General features: G+C 40.6%; 1 protein-coding gene and 1 long non-coding RNA gene across 12 annotated transcripts in view; one reads left to right on the top strand and one right to left on the bottom strand.

The window, feature by feature from the left end:
* OSBPL6 (oxysterol binding protein like 6) overlaps positions 1-16999 on the bottom strand; it is a 110745-nt gene extending 93746 nt beyond the window's left edge. For 3 of the 6 annotated variants that reach the window (XM_074873099.1, XM_074873098.1, XM_074873094.1), the window contains exon 1: positions 16750-16820. The gene's annotated coding sequence lies outside the window, so the exon portion shown is untranslated. Of the gene's footprint in view, positions 1-5442; positions 5518-16749; positions 16821-16956 lie in introns of those variants that run through there. The other 3 variants (XM_074873095.1, XM_074873096.1, XM_074873097.1) reach the window with 3 other exon arrangements.
* LOC141945242 (uncharacterized) lies at positions 16906-25229 on the top strand. Of its 6 annotated transcripts, XR_012629464.1 has the most exons (6): positions 16906-17021; positions 18179-20120; positions 20211-20335; positions 21291-21323; positions 21621-21745; positions 23600-25229. It is a non-coding gene; the product is annotated as an uncharacterized LOC141945242 (long non-coding RNA). The 6 variants fall into 6 exon arrangements; XR_012629463.1 differs by lacking the exon at positions 21291-21323; XR_012629467.1 differs by lacking the exons at positions 21291-21323; positions 21621-21745 and having other exon boundaries at positions 18179-18286; positions 18447-20120.

Genomic DNA, 25229 nt, shown 5'->3' on the forward strand with positions numbered 1-25229 from the left:
CAAACGTATTCAAATGAAATTTCAGCTTTTCAAATTTTTCTCCATTTTTCCTTTTAAGGAAAGTATTTGCTAAAATTAATCCAAATTCACTAAGGTACAACACTGCAACTTTTTTCAGAGTATAATGAACCAATAAACTGTATTTCCTAATCTAACAGAATTAAAAATCCTCTTCTGTGAATCCAAGCACGGCCTCTCTATTTTCTGCCTGGCCCACAGGAGATACAGATCCACCCGAACCTCTCCAGTTTTCATCACCCCTGGAGAGGGTGGGACAGATGCCACGCAGAAACTTACAGTGGATCCTTTAAGACCCTACCAGAAAGATGGAAAATAACCCAAATTTTTCTTTTAACTGTGTTTACTCTGTTTTCACTTTACTCTCTGCCCTGTAACACATAAAGGTTTCTCCAGCCTACGCTAACCAGCGCACTTTTGGCCAAAAACTTTCTTTGCCCCTATTACTTCCAGAATGAGTGGTTCTTTCTTACAAGTGTTTTAAATTTTCTGACGTTTTGCCCTGTCCAAGGAAAGCATTCCAGTTCTCTAACATAAGAAAGCAGATTTTACCACTGAGAACGCTTGAACAAGACGACCATCTGAGAGGCCCAGGTCACAGATAAATGAGTATCAAGATGTTCTGCATCCTGAAACACTAGCACTAAATACACCAACAAGGTCAGTGATAGCCTGCCATTATCACTCAGGGGCTTTCAACTTCCATAAAATGTACTCAGAGGCATTTTCAGTTTCATAATGATGCTTTAACATACATAATATAAATAGATACGAAAAGACATTATTCTTACTTAAGCCTGGAGGAAGAGACAACAGGAGTTGTATTTCTCTATTATAAACTATTATGCATTCTGAAATGTTAATAAAACAGGTGACAGTGATGGACTGTATTCAGGAGATAAATAACAAAAAAATTAAAGTAAGACTTGTCCTTACAACTACTGCTATTGATAGTGTGTTAATTTTCTGAGGAGCTATGTGAGTAAATGATGAGTTAAAACACACCTTGCCCTATTTGGTGTTATGAAGAAAAGAAACAAAACAACTTACTGTGTTTGCATCTATTTGCATTCTGGTTTCAATTTTGAGTTAATTTTTGGAAGACACTTTTGCTATACAGATATGTACGTGCAGGGCTTGGAGTTTACAGCATCTGTAGCTGCTCATCTATTTCAGCGAGGCTCCAGGAGGACACTGCTTGAGCGCTTTAGATTGCAGGGCAGAGATATTACAGACTCAGACTCTTGCTGCACTTGCGTAGGCACAATGATCTTCAATAAAACAAGTAATTTTTAAGGACTTGGTACTATACTTAGAAGTAGGAAGATAGGAGGATACCCAAAATAAATAAGTACACAGCATAAACTAACAAATAATTTTAAAAGCTGTATTGTTTTCATATTAAAGTATATAAGCTGAAATTTCATGCAGTACACTAGCACCAAAACGAACAGCATTCTCTGGACATTCTGTATTGACAGAGAAGACAGAAAGCATACATGGTCTCTTTTACTAATTAGATTAAAGGGTGACCTAAATTAACGCTGGGTTAAAGATAACAGAAAGACCTCCAGCAGTAAGCAGCTGAACAAAAATCTGGTTGTTTCAATTACTGTTGTCATGATTTCTCAGGAGGAAGAAGCACAACATTCTCTTGCAATTCTATTAGGACTGATTCCCAACCTGAAGAGGCATTTATTACCATTAGGTATATACTCATGCTCAAGACAGGCCACTAAACATTTTCTTTCATGATGACATCAGACTTCATTCTCGTATCATTAAAGCCCCAGTTGCCAGGATCCTATCCACACCTCCACCCCCGCTATTAACAACCACTGTAAGATTTTATCTGTGGTCTTGGCCAGAGCCAAGATGATGTGCTGGCTATCACAGACTCTGATCAAACGGGATTCATTAGGTATTTGTCCTCTCTCTGCTCACTCACTTTGACAAATAAGGGAGCACTGTCCCCACTCAGAGCTGCTTATTCTCACTTGAGATGCTGATAAATTTGGATTTTCCACAGCAAGATTCATCAAAATATGAACAGGATTCTAATGATACATTTGTATGAATAAAAAGGGTGATCAAAATGCAAGCATCCTCTTCCTTCTTCAGGGGAATCACACGTTTATGAAACAGAACAGTTACGTACCACTGCTGAAGCCAAAAAAATGGGATAGCGGGGTTTATTTCATGTGTTGCTGGCCATGAAGACCTAAATAGTGTGTGTCAGAAACCGCAACTCAAGTCATCAGGTTTTTCTGAACTTCTAGTGCCATACCACCCACAGTTTGAAGTTCAGCATCTCCTTTTTAAGCTTCTCTTAGTGTTGTCTACTGATTCCATAGCTACTGAGATATCTCCTAACATTATCTGACAGCAACCTCTATGCATAAGAATAGTCCTGAAAAGTATATTGCATGCAAGAGTAATGCCAAAAGTATAAATGATAAAATGCTATATTAAAAACCAGAAAAGATACAGCAAAAATAGAAATACAGATAAAATTCCTCCCTCTGCTCCTTGTTACCATTCACAAATTATAAACTCAGGTTATATGCATAGCAACTCAGTATTTGTAAATTCCCTAGAATAAAACTGTTAGACTGCAATGACTCTGAGCCATCTATCATCTAGACAGTGAAAATATATTTTGATGTTTTTATTTATACATAAATGTTACCTCAAAAAATATTATGTATTACTAGTTATAATACTGCCATTTTTACAAATAAATATACCTCCAGAAATTACACCAGAGGATTGAATTACAGAGAAGCATCCAAGTTCTACTCAGAAGTGAGGCCTAGTCAGTGTTTTTCAATTGAAACTTTTCATTAATGTGTATATTGCCACTGAATGAACAAAGATAGTCACTTTTTTTTAAAAGCACTTTAGGACAATTTCATACCCCAACATCATAAAATATTTGTTACCCTTGACAGTTATTTTATCTCCAGTTGTGTTACAAATCTTTTTCTCCCTTTGGAGGAGAGACTACTCCAACTGTAAGGACAACAATAATTTTGTTAAGTAACTCATTTTATCTTTGCAACATTCCTTAGTCCTTGACAATAGCTGGTAAGTCAGTGTGTAGCCAAATATGTGTCAGCAACCTCAGCCAAGATGCCCATAGCCATTTACATAGAAGAGAAACTCCCCTGTTGTATGCAATACCTGTTCCAGAATTAATCAACATCAGAAAATAGCAGATTTTAAACTAATTCTTGAAAGACTACTAAGCAAATATGCTAAAGAAGAAAAAAGGACTTGTAAGGTTAATTGTATTAATGCTACATAGTGACATCTAACAAACAAGTGCTTTGGGACAGCTTCCTGTGTATAAAAATTCTAAAAGACAAATTAACAAGGAGACAGGGGAAAAAAAGCACTTTAGATATTCAGTTGGAAATTGAAGTGTTTTGAAAAAAATCTCACGTTCATCCTTATTTTCTCTAACTTTTAACAAGCAACCTGAAGCAGGAAAATTGCATCTATTCTACCAAGCAGGGCTTCACCTATGCATTCAGGAAAGTTAGGAAATTTACTTCCCTCGCTTTTTTTTCTTTTTTTAAAAAAAAAAAACTCTCTCTACAGCTGTGCAGGGCACTGCTCTCCAGTTCTACACCACTCCAGCCAGGCCCTCAGCAAGACAACAGGCAACTCTGTCAAACAACTGCTACAATTTTGAAGTCTGCCGTCCATTCCTTTCAAATATTTATGTTTTAGTCTTTGAAACTATTTATAAGATGTCATATTCTCTCTTAAATCTAGTAATAGCACTGAAATGGTTTGCTTAATTTTGACTTTCTGTCATTTACTTTCTCCTTTATGCATTTCTCTTTAACATTGACTACCTCTTACAGCTAGTTTAATAACAAAGATGGGAAAATATGGGTTTGTGTGCAGAAAGAACTGGAGCATGGACTAAATGTACTGAAGCATGTAAAACGTTAAGTACAATGAAAAATATTGAAATATGTTGCTCAGCTCACTGAAGGATTGCTAACCAAAGTTTCTACAGAGGTTTGTAGATACAAGCACATTGCCTGGGGCACCCACGCTGCAGCTGAACAAGGTACGCAGGTTTAGAAATTCATTCAGAACCGTCCGTTGCAATCTGCATTTGGGCATAACCCAGAGGGGAAGATATTCTCTCTCTGCTTAGTTTCTGACCCTGTGTTCTGAGCAAGAGCCTGTTTGCTAAATCCTGTACAGAGAGTTCAATTGTTCTCCACACACTCTTTTTCTGAGATATACATTCCCCATTTTTATTTATGTAGGTCTTCTGTAGATCAAGTGAAACTTCATACCACACAGTCCCTGTCAGCCACTGCTAACAAGTAAAGCTGCTCTTACATTCCAGCAAACTTTATAGCAACAGTAACAGCTGTCCATGGGAGAAACTTCAGCAAAATCCTAATATCATTATTTGCAAGATCCATCTCCTCCTAGAATGGAGGACAATTGACTTAGTTTATTTCTCTACTTCTCATCTGGCAGAGTAAATGCTGTTGCCTCCTGAGTTCTGCTCATATGTGCACACGCCCTTATTAGCAAAACAAATAATGAGCAAAACCTAAACTTTGACATTTGCTATCTTTCACTTTTCACTTGCTGTGTTGCCCTTGATCATGCCACTCTCTTGCTACTCTTGATAAATCTATGGAAATAGAAATGTAAAGTGCATGTTTACTTCAGATAATAAAAAAATATTTTCTCTAACTCAAAACTACAGTATTTTCAAAATACGTGTATAGAGGATCATAGAATGGTTTGGGTTGGAAGGGACCTTAAAGATCACCTAGTTCCAACCCCCCTGCCATGGGCGGGGACACCTTCCACTAGACCAGGTTGCTCAAAGCCCCGTCCAACCTGGCCTTGAACACTGCCAGGGAGGGGGCAGCCACAGCTTCTCTGGGCAACCTGTGCCAGTGCCTCAGCACCCTCACAGTGAAGAATTTCTTTCTTACATCTAATCTAAATCTATTCTCTTTCAGTTTAAAACCATCCTGTCCCTCCAGACTGTCAACCGCACCACACAGCTTGGTGTTGTTGGTGAACTTGCCGAGGGTGCACTCAATCCCACTGACCACGTCACCAACGACAGCGCTGGTCCCAACACTGACCCCTGAGGAATGTCACTCATCACTGCTCTCCACTTGGACACTGAGCCATTAACCACAACTCCTGGAGTGCAACCATCCAGTCAATTTCTTATCCACCGAGTGGTCCATCCATCAGATCCAAGTCTCTCCAATTTAGAGAAGACAGTGTCAAATGCTTTGCACAAGTCCAGTAGATGACATCAGTTGCTCTTCCCTTATTCCCCAGTGCTGTAACCCTGTCATAGAAGGCCACTAAACCTGTCAGGCACAATTTGCCCTTAGTGAAGCCATGGTGGTTGTCTCCAATCACCTTCTTATTATCCATGTGCCTAGCGTAGCTTCCAGGAGGATCCACTTCATGATCTTGCTGGGTGCAGAGGTGACACTGATCATCAAAGCAACAAACAAAATTTTAAAAATTAAATACATTTGGCTTGCTGACAACATATGAATAGGAAATGTTTGTTCAGGGATCTATAACATTTCGGTTTATAAAAATTAAACTGAGGAACAAATCCTCTCACAGTACCAGTTCTTAAACACTGACAAATTTCAGTGACTACAAAGATAACACAAGCCATCACATTACTGAATGAGCAGAAAACTAACCCACAATAGGGATAATTTTCAGTTTCTTATGAAGTTTAATTTCGTCAAATAAAACATTCACCATCTTAACTTGAGGTACTTGAACAAAGGCTTTAAAAATGCACCACAATTCCATCATTATTTGAGTATTTAACTCGTAAACACAAGCAATGGTTGGCAATGAGAATAAAATGACAAGCACTAAGTATGCATTATACAAAATAAAAAGATAGATAAAGATTAGCTATCTGGGAATTGCACTAAAGTCAGAGAACACTAGAAGCCTCACACTTCCTCATTTATCCTTTAATGGAAAAAATTGACATTAGCTGAAAAAGTATTGATTTTCTGTGCTGCAATCTGTGGGAGCCTAAAGAACTGAAAGTCATTTTTGCAGCATACTGAGATTGTTTAAAAACTCCAGAGAGGTCTGCTTGAATTACTTTCTGGATCTTACAATACACATATACATTTATTTCTGTTCAGACTTGTCCTTCTAAATGAGAAGCTCGCATTTGGAAGTTGTACCATTACGTTTAAATCTGCTACAGCATGGTTGAAATGTATAACCCACCTTGACAGAATCACCAACATAAAGTGCAATGATATTTCACTTGCTGCCATTAAGAAATGGCACCTTACACTGCTATTAAGCATAAAGCCCGTTGAGAAAATAACTGATTTTCCTTGGTATGCTTAACAATGTGAATTTCCAGGCATTTTGTTTTCCAAGGGTTTTTTTCCTTTCATACTCCTCAGCCCCCAACAGCCCCCACTGAGGATCTCCTGAGATGGCAAAGGACCCTCAGGAGAAGCATGGAAGATTGCATCAGCCAGGATGCACAAGGGGCAGCTGGAGGGGAAAGGCTGGGAACACGGGCAGCCTGGACAAGGGGACATGCCTGTATCTCCAGAGGGGATTGGTAAACCTGGGCTCAGAAGCGAAATTCGGAGAGGGCTTTATTAACGTGTCAGGTGTGGCCTGCAGAGGAGAGGCAGAATGATAAAGAGGACAAAAGCTGAGAGAGCACATCTCGGTGATGGAAACTCAGAGAAGTAATGAACACAACATTGGTGCACTTGCCTTAAAAAAAAAAAGTTTCAAAATTAGTTTGCACTCATTACATTTCTTTATAAGAAACTAAATTTCATCTATAAACAGATTTAGCTAATGTTGGTGTTTTTGCAGTGTTATATCACACAGCTATGACACATTTTTCATGGCAAACTACCCAAGAACCAGCCAAGGAAGCAGAACTACACGTTCCTCAAGATATCTGCGGCCTAAAAAGCAGTTTGTTTCCGTCAGCTTTCAACATGGAAATGTTGCCAGAGGTGTCAAAGTGTGAAATGAATAAAGCTGCCATGCCCTCCACAAGCATGTTCTGCATATCTCAGCACTGAGCATGGTGTCCACAGTCAGACGAAGCAGAACAGAAGAAAAAAAGAGCTGACCATAGAACACATGCAGTGGCATCAAGAAATAAAACTTATTTATTATGAGATACTGTCCCTTTTCTAGGGAGCACTATGAGCCTAATTTACATCAATCCCAGCTTAAATAGTTCTTGTTTACTCTACTTAAAATCCCTTCAACTGATGTAAATTGGCATACTTCAGTTGCCCTCAAGGGAATATCACCATGTTTATCAAGTCCTTATTGTTAGTCTCTACCTATTTTGTACATGGCATTATTCTTTACTGCATCTTTGAAATAATTTTTACTGACTTACTACAAATAACACAAGTGAAAAAGAATGAAGAAAATGTAGAAAATGCTGTAGTCAATATATTTAAACTTTACAAAAGGAGTGTTGTGTAACTTAAAAATAATTCAAATAGTAAATAGTATATAGACTAGTAAAGAGATACAGCACAGGTTTATGACTGACATTATTTGATAGTTTTATGCAAAATGATTGAGTTAATGTGCTCACAAAGTTAAGATTAAAGCATAAAAGTTTGCAAATACTGAATAAATCTCTCAAAATTCTAAAGAACCTTGAGAAGGAAATCTAATATCAGAAAGTAACTATATCAGAAATAGCATAAGGTGGCAGAGGCTAATAATATCACAGTGTCTTTGCACCACGAGCTGGCAGCCAAGGGCCAGTATAGCTCTGGACTAGACAGTCAGCATGTATCAGAACTGAAGGCCACGATCCTCCCCCTCAACCCGGTGCACAGCCCTGGTACAAGCCATTAACAGTTTCAATCACATTTCAGCTATTAGAAAGTGCACACATCATAGAGGACAAGTATATATTTGGATCTATATAAGAGAAAAATGAGGCAGTCAAGAAGGCACAAAATGTCAGGAGAACTATGAACAGTAACTGTGAACACAGCCTCTGGAGAACTGGTCTGGGTATTTCAAGCGGGAAACCTAAAACCTAAGGGTATTAAGAAGAATATCCCAGTTTTAGGAAAGGCCAAGTGATTACAACATGGTGTTTTACCACCTCCTCTACCTGAACTTACTGTTCATAGGTCCATATTACACTGATTTGGCAAAAATACTATGAAAAACAAAAGAAAATTATGAATTGGAATTTGTAAATTTAAAGGCAAAGAATCTGCCACTCTCACTCCTTTTCCTAGTGTAGCTCACAAAATTTTACTTAAATTTGTAGCACATTTTCTCTTCTTCAGGCAGAAGGACACACAGCAGCTGTTATGGAAAGGGTAAGAGCTATGAACTCAAGCTGCCACGTTCATTGTTACATTTAAAAGCAACCAACTACTTTGCAAAGGTTGCTGTTGGATCTGGATCACCAGAAAGGGAAATTAAAAAGCGTATCATAGATTACTTTTGAAACATCTTCTGTTCCTTAAACTCACAGATGCTGCATAACCATGTGGGGCTATTGAAGAGTGCTGTAAGGGTCTGAGGGTTAGTCAGTTCAGCTAAATTCTAATCCTCATACTCTGACCTGGTTTGAGGCCTACCCCATTAATCCTCAACTCACATTTTACAAGAAAACACAACCATTATTGTATTAATTAGAGACAGAAGCCACTCCAATTAGTAATTGTAAGCTCTGTCACACAACAGTATTTATGGTGACTGGGCAGGGGATGGAGTGTGCAGCTACTAAAGAAAATACCTTGTAATTTTTTTTTAAAGATTATTTTGCATTGCATGTCACTCTGGATTGTATATTGCAAACTGACCACGGGTTTTATATGTAGGCTACCCTACCAGTCATAGACAGGACAGAGAGACACTTGCTCAGTGGACCACCATATATTTTACATTTAGCTTCCCATAGCATATTTGCACACCCACACAAATACAGGTCACAGTTAAGGTCAGTCATAGAAATACTTTTTTTTTCAGTTAGAGAATGGGTTATTTTTGCCCATGATTGTCACCCAAGAACATTAAACCAGGTAGCAGCTATGACCTGACCATATTTATCAGAAGCTACACGCACACCAAAAAAAAAAAAAAAAAACACAGTTGTCAGGTGCAAGTGAACTTGGGAAGACAACTTGCATTTAGCTGACAGGAACAGGGGAAAATGAAGATGGATTTTATGCATCAACAACCATTACAATGAAAGACACAGACTTTGTATGGCTACATAGCTAATCTTCCAGTACCAGGGGCACACTGATACTTTACATCGAGACTCATCCTCCAAGTACCCTATAGCTCCATTTCATATCATTTCCATCCTGTTTTCTGCAAAGATCTTCTGAAGAAAGCTTGTTTTCCAGAAACAGATTAAAACCAAGAAACACAGACTTTAAACACAGAAGAGACATAATTACTTCTCAGAGGGATGCATTTGTCATGTTCACACTGGGGTCAGAAAGACCCCAAGATGACTCAACACCAACTGCCAGTTTCAGATCTCAACAGGCTGTTTTATTTTGAAGCTTTTCCCTTTTAACCAAGTATCATTTCCACCATCATCCATCACCTTCTCACCCAGGTGACCCACTCCACTCTGAAAGAAACATTTGTCACTAAACTAACCATTCGAGTTTCCCATATCTAAGATGAAAGTCCCTTTATCTGGTACATTTGTTGCCACTTCTGTAGTTCTCCATCAGTGATTTTGCCTTTCTAGTTTCTCCAGAAGATCAATCCTTACCAGGTGGCAATATGGCTAACTGGCACCCTAAATATGAAGGTATAAAAGAAAATAAGTTGCCCCCCACCACCTTCCTGAAAGTTCTCCTACTCTAGAAAATGAATTAACTGCAGAAATTTTTATGTTGTGTCCAAAACCTCAAAAATCATAATCTGGATTAATTTCTCTCCCACTTCTCAAATCACAATGCCTTTACTTTCCAAACAAGATTGAATTTTATTTTCAAAGCCAGGATGGGAAGAAACAGTTAAGAGTTGTTTTCCTGAACAAGATCACAAGGGTGTCAGGCAACCCTGAGTAGGTCAGGCATAAAAATACTTATACAGTAGAAGTGGGGACAAGAGCCCATCTGTGGTCTCATTGCAGAAGCAGGTTGACCACACACAGGAGAGAAACAGTGAAGGCTGAAGTGAAATGGAAGAGGAATCACCAGCTTGGAACCATTTCTGTAAGATTTTCACAGAAACTTCTCTTGACCCAAATCCTGTTTAACATCACCTCATCCACGCTGGGTTTGTCACAGGGGAATGGGGTGGGGTGATTGCAAGAATAGAAAGATACCACTCTGTGTCACATTAGTCATGTTTTATTAAGCCGGACAGGTGCAACATTTCTGTTCCAGCTTGTCTATCCTATGCACAAATCAAGGTCTAAGGGACACTACCACCAGAGACCCTGGGGAGCAGAACACTCACCCCAACTGCTCGGTGTGTCCAAGTCCTGGCCGGTGGCCTGGACCTCACACCAGGCTGTTCCCTTCCAGATTGGCCTTCCAAGTGTCAGAGGTATGGGCATGTCCCATGTCATGCTCCCTCATCCCCCACAACTAGGGCTACTGCTTTAATGAGTTATTGCTTTCACATTTAAACTGTCAGCATGAGCCGTCAAAGGTCTCATCAATTCCACAGTCCACATCCAAGGTCAGTTAGCCGTCGCCACCAAGATTTCTGTAACTCTTTGGTCTCCCACCCCAAATGTGTTACAGGAAGTGCAAAATTAGCAACAGTTACAGAACAAAGTTCTTCTATTGTTTTTTCATTCGCCAGGATTAATCAGGTCAGCTAGAGCTGGGCAGATGTAGCCAAGGCATCTTCTGTCTGGGCAGGTAGCCTTCACCCCATGGCACAGGTTTCATGTGATCTTTTCTTTGGGCAACCTGAGCTTATTCCATTTCTCAACAGAAAACTTTTCAGTTCATCATCTGAAAAAGGATGTCACAGTCCAAAATAAGGTATCTTGAAATCAATCTATAGATCATTCTTACACAAATGTTACTTACTTTGGGTTTAGTTGTTTTTATAACAAAGCAATCCTGGGTATATGCCCTACTGTACTGATGTAAAGGATCTAATACGCTATTTTAATACCTTTGAATCCTTCACAAATATAACTGGAAACAATACATGCTATAGAAAAGCTTTGTACCGACAGAACAGCATTTGCATTAGAGAGTGGGACTGCATTCAATACCATATACACATAAATCAATCCAGCCTTTTAAGTAAAGAATCGATAAGGTCCTTAGCATCTCTGCTTGGACTAGAAACATGCAAATCAATAGGGACTAAGCATACCTTTTGTGATTTTTGTGATTTTCACAGTTTTCATGTGAACTGAAAAGTACAGGTTTTTTATACAGTTTATAGGCTACAAGCATTTCCATCTCTTAATTTCCACTGTAAAACAGGGAAAATAAAAATCTTATTTTTGCAGTTATGAATGCAAGCGGCTAGTTCGCACTGTGAGAGATCATAATCAAGGCTGGACTTCCTATCTGCTAAATTCTGGGTAGATCCATCTTATTCACCTTATTCTCAACATCCTGAAATAAAGAAGAAAGGATTCGGGGGGGGGGGGGGGGGGTGGGGGGGGGGGGGGTGGCGGGTAGAGCTGAAATTCCACAAATGTGAAATATTTGATTGAGGAACATCAAACCTTTAAGAGATGCCCAGGGACTGCACTCTACTAGAAATATAGATACCATCCCCCAGCAAGGAGACAGGAAAAAAACCAAAACAAAACAAAACACAAATTTCCCAGAAGGAAATTGATTTTTTGGTAGAAAATGTAATCTTTGAATCTAATGCAACATGACACCTGCTACTTGAAGTTCTTGCAACTCTATATTAAGCTCACAATCAACTAGAGATTTCTTTTCTTTACACCTCAAGTTAATGTATCCATTATTTCCTTTAAGAGAAGTGCTCTCAGCTAGTATTCAAATATATTCACCTTTAAGGAACTAAAAAAACCCAATAAGGAAATTATTCAGCTTGGTTTCAAAATGCAGCTCCTCTCTCTGCTACAGTGAGGCATCTCTAAGGATCATTATAAAGCTCTCCTCACCTTTACGACATTACAAGTGCCATACATTCCAGACCCAGCCTTAGTCTTCTTCGGTCTCCAACTTCCTCCTCCGCCTTCAAAGCTTCTCTTTTTAAAGTTATTGGTAACAAGTAACAAGATACAATCTTTTTTGGATTCTGAGTTGGTGATAAAGGGGCTCACAATTAAACCATTTAAACCACCAGTCTGTAGCTTTCTCAGAAAAACAAGCTTGGAAATTCAGCAGCTCCCTCCTTGCTGCTACAGCCCCCAGCACATACCGACACACTTTACTTGGAACCAGTTCCTAAACTAGCTGGAAATTCTCTAGGATTAAAACACATACTTCAAAAAACATAATTCAGTTTCTAAGCACCACCTATTTTTCACTGTAAATAGAAAACAGTAGTGTCTGGGTTTTGCCTTTAATGCCAAAACAGTTAGAATTACAGAATAATTTAGGTTGGAAGCAACCTCTGGATGTCACTTGGTCCAACCACCCTTAAAAAAAAAAAAAAAAAAACCCACACCAAAAAAACCCCACTTCAACCCTGGTTTTTCCTCTTTCAACAGTTGTCTCTAGTATTTTGGTATTGTTCACTTTTTCCTCCCTTAATATCTTAACAAGTCTATTCAGCCCAGAGGTTTCCCTAAAAGACATGAGCTTGACTGTCTATACATGATAACTCCCATGGTCTTCTCCTATCTTCCATGTTTCATGCTAAGCTGTCCTCCCTTTCATGGGCTTATCAGCTGTCAGTACCAAAAGGTTCTTCCATAGTTTTTCAGCTCTTCTGAAAGGAACAACCCCAAATGAGGGATATCCTAGAAACACCATTCACTGGAATATATACAGTGGTGGCATTTAAAGAAAACTTTTAACTGCCTCCACGTCTGTATTCTGACATACAGGAAATAGCTGGAAGCTGTAGGTTTGTATTTACAGCTTGGAAAAACCCAGGTATGGAGATAATAAAATTAATTACAAGCATACATAAATAGCACCATTCACAGCATGAACTCTACTAGTAGGGCCTGTAGCAATAGGACAAGGGGTAATGTTTTAAATTAAAAGAGGGTATATTCAGACTAGATGTAAGAAGAAATTTTTATGATGAGGGTGGTGAAACACTGGAACAGGTTGCCCAAAGAGGTGGTAGAATGCTTCCCTGGAAACATTCAAGGTCAGGTTGGACGGGGCTCTGAGCAACCTGATGTAGCTGGAGATGTCCCTGCTCATTGGAGATGGGGTTGGACTAGATGACTTTTAAAGGTCCCTTCCAACCCAAAACATTCTATGATTCTATAATTTCACATTCCTTAATATTTCAGAATATTACAACCAAATTCAGTTCACGTTACCTGGCATCTCATCATGTAACTTCCTCATCATTAGACTTCTTACAGCTGGAGAGTTTCCTTATCTACCACCAAAGCCATGGCCTGAATCTGCCAAAAATCCAACATCCCTCACAGGGCCTGAGCACGTTTACCTTAATTTGTATAGAGTACTTGTTGCTGCTTCCTTTGACATCTAGAACTTTGATACGGCAAATTCAACTCAAAAAAAAAAAAAAAAAAGGAAAAAAGGAAAAAGGCAAGCATTTACTTTAGTATTCCACTGGGACGGATTATTTTTAATCTCATTAAACTCAGCTTAAGAAAGAAATACAAGCCTGAAGGAAATTCTTGGAGAAATTCCTTTTAGAAGTACAATTGTCCAGAGTAACATTTCCCATGAAAATTACCTACAGAAACTGCTGCCTTTTCCTATGCCAGCATAGCCAAAAGCTTCAAAACCAGCAAGCATTTAGTTACCAGGGAGAAAAAAAAAAAAAAAAGAAAAAGAAAGCCTCCCTGGTTTTAATCATCACATACATCAGAAATCTCTGGGAATTGTTTGGATTGTTCAATGTTTTAAAAAGATATTAGAAAAGACAGGGGTAATGGGCAATTTCCTACACTATATATGAGGCATTAGGGTTAATTAAACCATTAGGACAAGCTCACTGTATATATACACACACATTAAAAATATAGACACACACATATCTTCATCAGTGAGGCGCTGGCAGTTCCCTTCCCTTCTCCCACTGCAATACCAGTATCACTGATAGCAGGTTCTCCAGCGTGGCACAAAAGGCTGAAGACTAATGTCCCTTAAGAAATACAACCCTCCTAAGACAAAGCCACATGGTATAGGAGCGTAAATTCTCATGAATCTAAAGGATTACATGCAAAAAAATATTGCTAGAGAAAACCCATGCTGGTATCTCATGTATTTGGCAAAACAAGAGCAAAACCATTCACTTCTGTTGCACTGAGAAATCCAGTGGTAGACCATAGCTCAGAAGAAATGTGAAGCACCAAGGGGCAGACACACATACGCATCCCACAGACAGACACGCACAGGACTGAAGGAAAATGAAGCAGTACTATGAACCCCCTCTGCCTTCATCTCCAGCATGGACTGAAGGAAGAAGCAGCAAAGGAGAGCAGCCCCGTCTCCAGCAGCACTTGCAATAGAGCAGGAGGTTGGGAACTTCCCTATGAAGAAGTCACAAGGCTTTATCTTTCCATAGATATTGTGGCTTTGTAGCAAGCTGTTGAATGGCACAGTAACTCTAACACCTGCGAGCAAAGTTATTGTTTTGATGGTTGTATAAAAAACACATCCATGCATATAAATATACAGAGAGTAGAGCCCTTCAACACTAGCACTTGAAAAAAAGAAAAACACACCTGTTCCTCCAAGTATGCCAACCAATGTTTTGTTATTCCTGGGTGGAACTGAAGCACACTAAAGACTAGAAAAGCTGCAACAGAAACTTGGAGCATCACAGAGATTTATGAATAAGCTCCCAGAATGGGCCAAGAACAAAAAAGGGCCAGTAATAAGAGAAACTGCTAAGAAGGCCCCTAACAGTATGGCTCACAAGCACTACGGAGGATCTGGGAGTGCAATAGCAAACTAATAGGAAGTGCAAGAAGTGAGCTTGAGGTACAACAAAAGGTACCTCTTCCAGCCCTCAGTAGCAAGGGAAAATGTTTAGGGGGTCTTCAGTCACAAATCCTGCAATATTTTGTTTTTCCAGATATACATCCTGCCATTTACTTGTACAGAAAAGGAAGTTTAAATATAAACCTCCTTAGGGTATTTTAAATAATATTGTACACATCTCTGTTAATTTATCTAAAATGGAAAGAAAAGAGAAAGTAGTTCTCCTCTCATGTAGTTTTTAAGCAAAAATAAAACCCCCTTTATTATATATAAAGATAAATGTTTTACTAAACTTATACCGTGATCCATAACAACCACATCTGCTTAACCTCTAAAGGTCAAGGTCATGTCATTTACACCAAGATAAAAAAAAGTCTAATTATAGTATCTACAGCTACAAAGACTGGTTATTAGAAAAGAACTATTAGAAACCAAACACAATTACATTATACTGAAACCATTAGATATTTGATGAGATTTTAATCTTCGAGCTGGTATCATTCTGCAAGTTAATCATCTGGAGAACAGAAAATCTGTTAGGAATGCTATTAAATGTACTAGTTCCATTAAAATTGAGCCAATATAGTTAATTGTAGTCCTAAAATAGCTATTTCCTCACACCTTCACTAAGCAATTCTTTTTCATCTACTGAGTAAGGGCCTATTTAAGGAACACTTTTCACTTAAACTCTCTAATAAGATTTATGAATACTTTTGTTCTGTTACGTTACCCCATACAAGTTGCACTGCAGTTTGCTGTTCGACCTTGGAATCCTAATTCACTGGGAGATGTAGAGCAAGGCCTTTTGTTTCAGTTACTATTAGTCCTTAGTATCTGCATTGCTGAAGCTTTGGGGAAGATCAACAATGTAGCCTTGCAGCACGCTAAAGCAGGGATAAAACGAAATGAGGGGCCAATGGCAAAACCCACGTCAGATGGATCATTGGAAGCATCTGCACTTATGGCAAACTGATGATTTCCAAACAACTGTTTTATTGAATCCATACATATTCAAAGTACTTGCAAGGGGTTTGCAGCATCGCTAGCAAATTGGGAATACAGGCCCTTCCTGCCTTTTTTTTTTTTTTTTTTTTGAGGGAGAGAGAGACAGAATGAAAACAGCAAGGTATCCTAAGAGCGCATCAACTTAGTAATAGCTGATCTACGATTCGTTCTCCCAGACCAGACAGTTTATTGGGGCATTTTAAATCGCTCTGCACGGGAGGCGTTAAAAAAGGCGACGTCGGGGAGCGGCGACGGAGCTGCCCCCGGTCCGGGGCCGGCACCGGCGCGCGCGCGGCCCGGGTGCCGTTACGTAACCCCGTCCCCGTTCCCCCACCCCCGGGCCCGGATGCTCCGGTTTCGCCCCGGGGCCGGTCGCCGCAGCCCCCGCCGGAGCAGGCCACTGCCCCCGCACCCGGCCCGCCCCCGCCTCCCGCGGCGGCACCGCCGCGCCCCGCCGCCCACCCCGGCACCCGGCCGCGCCGCGCCACCCGAGCCGAGCCGCTGTGCCCCAGCACGGCCTGTCCCGCCGCTCCGGCCCCGGGGCCGGGCCGGCGCCCTGCCGTGCGCGCCCCCAGCGCCGCCGCTCAGCGCCCACCTCCTCGCCGGGATCCGCGGCGCATCCCCGCTGCGGCCCGGGCGGCTCCGCTCCCGCCCGCCGCAGCTCCCCGCCCGTCTGACAGAGGGAGGGAGGGAGGGAGGGGGCGGGCAGCCGCACCGCCCCGCGCCGCCGCCGCAGCCCCGCCGCGCCGCCCCCCGCCCCCGCCCGCCGGCCAAGGTGCCCTCCGCGCCGGCCGGCACCCACCTGCGGCGGGCGGCCCCGCGTCTGCCCCCGGCGCGACGGCGGCAGCGGGCCGGGCCCGGTGACAGGTACCGCGGGGCTGGGGGCTGGGCTGGGCTGGGCGGAGGGGGCAGGCGGCGCCGGGATGCTCCTGCCGAGCGCGGCCGCGGCCCTCTGCGCCCAGCGGCGGGGCTCGGCTCGGCGGTTCACGGCACGGCTCGGCTCGGCGCCCGGTGCGCAAAGCCAAGCCCGGAGTCAGGTTGATGCCGGCGTGTCGGAGAAACGGGGCAGCGGCGGGGACCGAGTAACGGGCTTCGGTCATGAGATCAGGTCTAAAATTAAACTGGAAAGCACGTGGGCGTCAGCGGGGATGTGCCCGAGCGGGAGGGAGCTCCGTGCCGCGGGTGGGAGGGTGGTGTCAGACAAAGGGGTGCCGCTGGGAGACCCGCGCGTAAGGACAAGGCAGGGCGGGGCTGCCAGCGGCCCGGTCAGGGCCTTTCCCCACACTGGCTTGGTAACGCCAACACGGGACCCAGCCTTGCACCGTCACCCGCCCCGCAGCTTTCACTGCCTTAGCTGATTTGGTCTTTGTCATCCGATAAAGGGAAGTTGTTGAAAAAAAATATTACCTACTCTTGAAAACTGCCAGAGAAGTTATTCCCCTAGTTTAATCTATATGAGCTTTCTTTTTTTTCCTGTACATCCTCTATCACAGCTTTCATGACATCCTTGATGGCTGGAGACGGGAAGCTGGACTGTCTTGTGTAGAGAAGCTACTGAGCGACACAGGTCGCCCTGCTGTGGAGGAGACAGGTTGCAGACTCGCCTGTCTGGTTAGTGACTCGCCTCTGGCACCCTGGTCCTTCTGCCAGAGCCTGGTCACTCCCTGTCCCCCAGGCTGGTGCACTGTCCCGTCCTCGGAGGATGGCTCTGAGGCCTCTCGTAGCAAACTCGACTCCTCCTGACTGTCCTATTTAAATCATCCAGCTTAGCCCTGCTGTCTGGTTTGTGGTAACAACATGGGAAATATATTTTGTCATCCACGAAAATCAGTTGAAGTCCCTGGAGAACTAGATGTCACTGCCAGCAAATTTCAATAAGAGAGGGGGGGAAAATGGTGAATTCCTTGGAAAAAGTAGAGATTTACAGGATTCTAGAAATCTAATTATTGAGGCTACATTATTCATTAAGCAAAGACAAACAGGCTGTGTGATGCTGGTTTATGTTTTCCCCATTTCTCAAACAGGCAGTTCCAGACTTGGCAGCATCGTTGTGCAGCAAAGGATCATTTTGGGGACCCTGGCACACAAAAAACCACAACTGTTTTCTATCAAAGCAGAGACCTCCAAAGAAGGTTCCCTTGACACAATATTTTTAGTGTAACTTCTAGGATAAGCTGCTCAGAAAAAAGATGTTTTATCCTCTCAGCTGAACCTGCAAGTCTCATTCTGAATGTGGTTGAATAAAGTTAGGGAATTCATTAAGTAACACGATTTTTTATTTTCTGTGTCTAGTTTCCAAGATTTGAAGCAGGAAGAACATTAAGCAGGATTGTGGGAGCCATCAGAGTAAGTTTTCATATAAAATCCATTGAAAGATTAAGTAACAAGCCACATATATTATGGAAAGCTTAATCATATCAGGAATGTAGTCACTTATTTTTCTCATGAAAGAAGTAAGTAACCGGGCAAGGAGATAAAGGACACAACTCTTAATTGTATCTTAAGGACACCATTCAACACCACCATTAGTCATTTAAGTCAAGAGGCCACTCAACATCTGCGACCTGGAAAAGCGAACCATGAATAGAAAGAAATTACAGAAAACTGTGTTGTTAATTAGCTCTCTGTTTCTGAACAACCTATCTTTAATCTCTTATGATCCAATAATACCAAATTCTTAAGTGGCTATTCTACAGAGATTTTTTTTTTTATTTTACTAATTTGCCTATACTGAAATAAAAGAGAAATGAGAAACAAACATATAGAAAGGCAGTTTAAATATTCTGTTTAAACAATACAGCAATTACATTACATAGATGGCAGATAACAAAATGCTAGTAAAGTGTGTGCACACAGGTATCCGTCTCATCTTCTAAGGTCTTACCTACATAAATCTTTAGTCCTGAAATAAGCCATCATTTGGATGGATTCAGATGGATATTTTTTGGATAACTGTAGAAGATTATAACCGCATCACTTCAGAAACACTGGCAAAAAATGTTGATATAAGCTGATCCTGTGTAGTCTTATATAAACTTTATGAAAATCAGTGCGGTTGTTACCCAATGACATGAGAATTTTTTTCACTGATTTTTACACTACCAGGAACAAAGGTTTGAACATCTTGATAAAACATTGAGTTAAGAACATAAACACAGGAGAGGAGCTATATTCTATTTTGTCCATCCAAGAACTTGACATGTTTTTCTTAAGTTTAGTCTCATTAACAACTGGGAGGCATGTTCTCCAAAAGAAAGCTGTAAAACAGTTTGATTCTTCATGTGAAGAATCAAAAACCTCCACAGGTTAAACCATAGAATTCTTTCCACAATTCTTGGCAAGACACAAATGCCTTTAAAATGTCCCATTCTTCAATTCAGGCAGCAGGGAAGTTTACTAAATATAATATAAAATGTTTGCTTACCACCCATGCACTGAGGATAAGCACATCTATGGGCATTGAAAAATATTTACATACAGAATCTTAAGAAAATCTTTTCGTTTTCTCATGTAGCGGCAATAGTGTTGTTTCTTTGCTGTCATTTATTGTTAGCGTTTGTGTGTGTTTGGCAAAACGGCACCCTTAGGCAAGGCATAGGTAGCAGACACATGTTTTTATTAAGGATTTTTGCAAATTACACCATGTCTTTTTTGCAAATTAATTCAAATTATGCAAAACTGTGAGAGTACAGCAGTAGTAACCAATAAACTGGAAATGTTTTGAAGAATGAGCATGAAGTAGAGCACGAAAGAGCATTAAACAGTGTCTGATAATAAAACAAATTAGGCAGAGGGAGAATTCAGGAGGCAGTGGGAGGCTCATAGCAGGCATGTGCTGCAAAGGCAGCAAAAGGCAAGCACCAGTGAGATGGAAACTGGATGTGCCCTAGAGTATGGGAGTGCCAGCAGACTGAAGAGCCATCTCCAGGAATCAGAAAGGACAGCTGCCATCAGGACCAACATCAGGTAACTCTGTTCTGAATAGGAAACCAGATCAATGTCCTCTTTCTTTCACAGATACCGACCACCCAACCATTATTTACTTTCTTCTTTGAGTCCTCCTTAGGGATGAATTACTTAGAAAACTTCTGACAGAGCACTGTTGCACCTAAATAGCCTAAAATTACTTGTGTGAGAACCAAGGATCTTCAGAGTTTCCTGATTATGCAAAATTACTCATGGTAAGCAAAACAAAAGCTGTCTCGGAGCAGTTGTAGAAGGATCTGACAATAGTGAGTGATAGGGCAATGAGACGATAGCTGAAAGTCTATGTCAATAACTGCAAACTAATGTAAACAGTAATGAAAATAAACCTGACTAAACATACATAATAATGGGCTCTAAACTAGCCTTTATCATTTGGAGTCATTGTGAGTAGTTTTCTGCAAACGTTAGCTTGCTACTCAGCAGTAGTCTAAAAGGCAAACAATGTTAGCAATTACTCCAAAAGCAGCTGAGAACAAAGCAGAAGAGCTCATTACATCCCCGTGTAAATCTCTTGTGCACTTGAGTGCTATGTACAGTTCCGGTTCCTTCATATGAAAATGCGGAACTAGAAAATGCATGTATGCGGCTAAAAGAATATATGCAGAGGTATGGGAACACATCTGTGTGAGGAGATAATTTCTAGCTGGAGAACAGACAGAAAGGATTGTCTTCCGATCTACAAAATCCCAAATGATACACAGGAGGCCAACAGGAAACGATCACACTCTTCTCCATCACACAAGACTTCAGGGAGACTCAGTAAATGATCAGGCAGCAGGTTTAAAACAACAGGGAAGAACTTTTCCATACAAAGTGTTATTAAATCAGATGGCTTGCTGCTATACAACACTATGCACCTGAAGAGACAGATGTTTTTAAGCAGGGATTATACAAATGAATGAAGGATAGCTGTAGCTGTTAAGCGTAATAATTTCCTTTGCAGTTCCTGCTTAAAAGGTGCCTGCCTGTTGCCTGCTGAAAGTTGCCGAAGAAAGGACACACTATGTGCCCTGTTTCAGGGCTCCCCCGAGCATCGGTTTCCAGCCATTGTGGAGAGTAGGACACCAGATTAAATGGACCTTCATGCTGGTCCTGTACAGCCATTCAGATGTAAATCTGAAATTCTAACATTCTTTGCTTTCTGCTTAGGTGTGAGACACTAAGGACAAGCAGCATATCTAGGTATGAAAGCATAATCCTGCATTTCCCCATCTTCCCTGGGAGTAAAATCAGACTCTTAGTTCTTGATCTTTTGGGTGTTTTTCCATTCCCCTGAAGATAATTTGGAAAAACTTTATCTTCTCAACATTTTGCTTTTCAGTTTCAGTAGTGATAATCCATATGCACTGGTCTATTTATTTCAGCACCATTTTTTGCTCTCCTTTATATAAGTTCGGGGCAGTACATAGCAAAAGAAATCCTGAAGTGTAACAACATAAAATATGCATAGAATATAACAAAAATAGTTTCTATTCATAGATCATTGCAGGAACAAAATCTAAGCCATCCTTGGGCATCCTGGAAGAGATAATGATTTCTTCTTATTGAAGAAACTGGAAAGGGAAGCAAAAATACTCAGAGATGCTTTAAAACTCAAATGGCAGGTAAACATCTTACATAGATAACCACATAAGAGTTCTGTTAAGAATATCCCTATTAAATAAAGAAACTAGAAATCTGAAAAGCAAATCTGAAATGCAGTTTGTCAGAACTCCAAGAATCCCTGAAGACAAACATATGATAAATCAGCTGGAGCGGTTCAATATCACATAAACAAAATCTGTATGGTTGATACTCTGTATAGCTAGCTGTCTCCACTCAAAGAGAAGGAAAAGAGTTTGTTTCATACTTGATTTCAGCAATGGATTGTAGTCCCATGGCCTCATCTTCAGCAGAATGCATATGATTTCTTCACTGTGTAGAATGCAAAACCAAAGCAGTAGAAACACTTTAAGCTATGCATTTTAAACAACAAAATGAAAGAAATCTCTGGTTGGAAGGGCTGTTACTGAAATCCTTATAACCCTGCTGGCTATTACCACACTCTAGTAAGTTCTTTCAAACTTCAATATTTAAAAGACTTTTCTCTCAATACCTCCTCCAGAATAGCTTTAAAAAGGGTCACATTGGTACAGTTTCCACTCCGCTCTCTGAAAACTACCTAATTTTCCAGAGTAACAACAGAGATTACTCAGTTTCAAAGAGTTTCAGATGGACTTCAGGATAAAACTCCAAGAATGTTGTTATATACAGCATTGAGGCCATCTTTGTAACCCTTGTCCTTTAGACAGGCAAAGGAAAAACCTAATGTGATACCTGCATATGGAAAACCTGTCCAAAATTCTGGCAATAATTTTAAGTAGTTAAGTTGGTATCTTGTCACAGAGAAGAAAGGCAGCAAATTTATTGTCCCCCAGCTTTATTATAATAGGAGTGAACTCTGAATAGAAGTGAATTCTGTGGGCTTGATTAAAAGTTAAAAACATCAGTGGGTCAAGACATACGGTGCACATGCCATTGCCTTTGATTTTGTTTTGCTGATTAAATGTAACTTCACTCCTGCTATCCTTAGATGCAAAAGCCACATTAGGAGGGGGATTTAGTGTGCCCAGGATGAGGACAATCAAAATTCTGATACTTAAAATAACTTTCAGCAATCTTGAAATTTTGTGTGTGAAGTTGGTTATAATTTCAATTTCAGAAAATATTTCCAGCATACATTTGCATTTCCAATAGATTTTTGATGTCCACATGCCTGAATATGCTCTGTTAAGACTGTCCTCTATTTCTTAAAATGACATCTGAAAAAGTTACTCATTAGCACCTTCTGAAGACAGAACTTGGTCAGAAGAGTTGGAAGAATTCCCAGGGTATCTTCTGTACTCCCATGCTCAAGATTTGTAAACACTTTCTCTAAATATAGAGTAGGCTCGGGTTAGCGGTTAACTCTTCAGTCTTAGTAAGGTCCTGCAGATACTGTGTGTTAACATTATGTTTGAACACTTCATGCTTTACGTTGGGTGAAGACCCACCTTCCCATGCCCCACAGAGTTTGCAGACTTTCAAGAAAAATCCGTAAGAGGAAAATTGAGGTTTGGGACCAGGCAGATGCATATTACTAAAGTAGATGAAATAAAAGTCTTATATCAATATTTCATTAATCTGACAGTGCCTCGTATAGTTCAAAACAACAGCCCCACCAACTATGAGATATGTGGATTGTACAGTACTGAAGTGTTATTTTCAAGTTGTGATTTATGATGTTTACAAAGCACCAAGGCCATAAAGGCCATCATGCCTCCAAGCAGCTCCTCTTTAAAGCTTACTTTGAAGCATTTATAACCAAGCAGAGTGAGCAGCTGAACCGTGCTGTGTGTTATGTTCAGCTGCACACTTCTCTTTGCTCTCGTACCCAGCAGACTCGCCTGACGCAGAGCTGCCTCCTTTTGTCTCCACAGCTTCAGCTACCCAAGCTGCCCAAAGCGTCTGAAATTGCCTGGAGTTTTTTGAATGTGATACAGCATCAGGCTGGCTGCGGGAGGCCTGATCCTGCCTGTAACCCAAGGTTCTGCTGCCATGCTTGTCCCTGCCAAAAGCAGAGGCTGTGGGTGAGCGACCTGATGTGAATTTGTGCTGCAAGTTATTCCGTGAAGTCCAGACAGCTGCAGCTGGGGATGGGCTGTCAGCACAAGGAGAAGGAACAGAGCCACCACACAGCAGAGAGATGAAGGAGAAATTACCCAACAAGATAAAGCAGCTCAACAGAAAGCATACAGTTTTGAGTAACAGATACTGCTTTAAAAGTTATTCTGGTGCCATAATATTCATTATATGCAGATGAAATGTGCATGGTGTGTGATAATCAGTGTATTTCAAAACAAAGGAGAAGTAACACACAAAAGAGTGACGTTACTACAGACTGATGTAGGGGCTTCTGCAGTTCATTTGTGATAGACATCCATCCAAAAGACTCCAAATCCCTACACCCAACCTAATCTTAAAGCATTTGGCTTCCAGACCGCCACAGTGCTCTCCATCTTTTCTGTCCCAAGATGTGAATCATTTGGATTATCCTGCTTTCCCTAATATCGAAGTGGACTTTCCATCAGGAACCACCCCCATGCCTTACCTCTTACAGACTGTTTCCTACTCTGTTGTCTCAAAATCAAGACTCCTTTTTTGTCATCTTCCTTATTTTTCCTTTGTTTCACCCCTCTTTTCTTTGGTTCTCTTCCTAGTTCCTGATTTTTATCCCCCTCAATCTTTTACAGAGAAACTGCAAAAATGACAAGAAATGGTATAAAGAGATGTTCTGTATGTGGTGTTTTCATGTGTCTCACAGAAAGTTTTCATATTGGGCCCAATAATTTTAAAACTATTTGGCTAATACTGCATTTTCAAAACTACGAAAAGCCTCTGGAACAAAAAAATCAGAAATAGACATGTGAGACTCGTGCAAGCAAAAATAGATCATTTGTATTTCAAAACTAAGAGGCTATGAAGAAATTAATGGTTTAAAAAATAATTCAGAGAAAAGTTGCCAGTTAAACTAGGATTCTGTCTTCTCTCAATTACTTTTAAATGAATTACTTTAATATAATTTAATATTTAATGATAATTAAAATAATTTAAAGTATTTTAAATTATGTGTTTGAAATTCATACACCGTGAGATAATTTTCTATCTGTGAAAAAAAACCCCGCAACCTTTTGGTTAAGAAATTCTATATATAGGTTGATTACCTTAGGAGCGGGTTAAGATTTTTCAAAAGTAGTGTCAGTTGAGTTGTAGCCTCCACCTGCACATCCAGGAGACCAGTGACCTCTGCTGGAACGAGGGGATTGCCTCGCAACGCTACAGGCTCCCGCATCACCCCTTGTCCCCTTGCTATTGTGACAATAGGTGAACTTGGCATCATTAAACCTCCTTCTTTCATTTATAATTTTTTTCTCCAGTTTATTTTGGAGAAAATTTACCAGCTCAACTGCACTTCAAATCTGACATTCTGTGAAAAACTTGAGCAGAACCTTTGACAAAGTTTTAAATGAATGTTTAACAAATAAAGATAGAAAGTTTAGAAAAATGGTA

Source organism: Strix uralensis, chromosome 6, assembly GCF_047716275.1.
Source record: "Strix uralensis isolate ZFMK-TIS-50842 chromosome 6, bStrUra1, whole genome shotgun sequence".
Lineage (NCBI taxonomy): Eukaryota > Metazoa > Chordata > Aves > Strigiformes > Strigidae > Strix > Strix uralensis.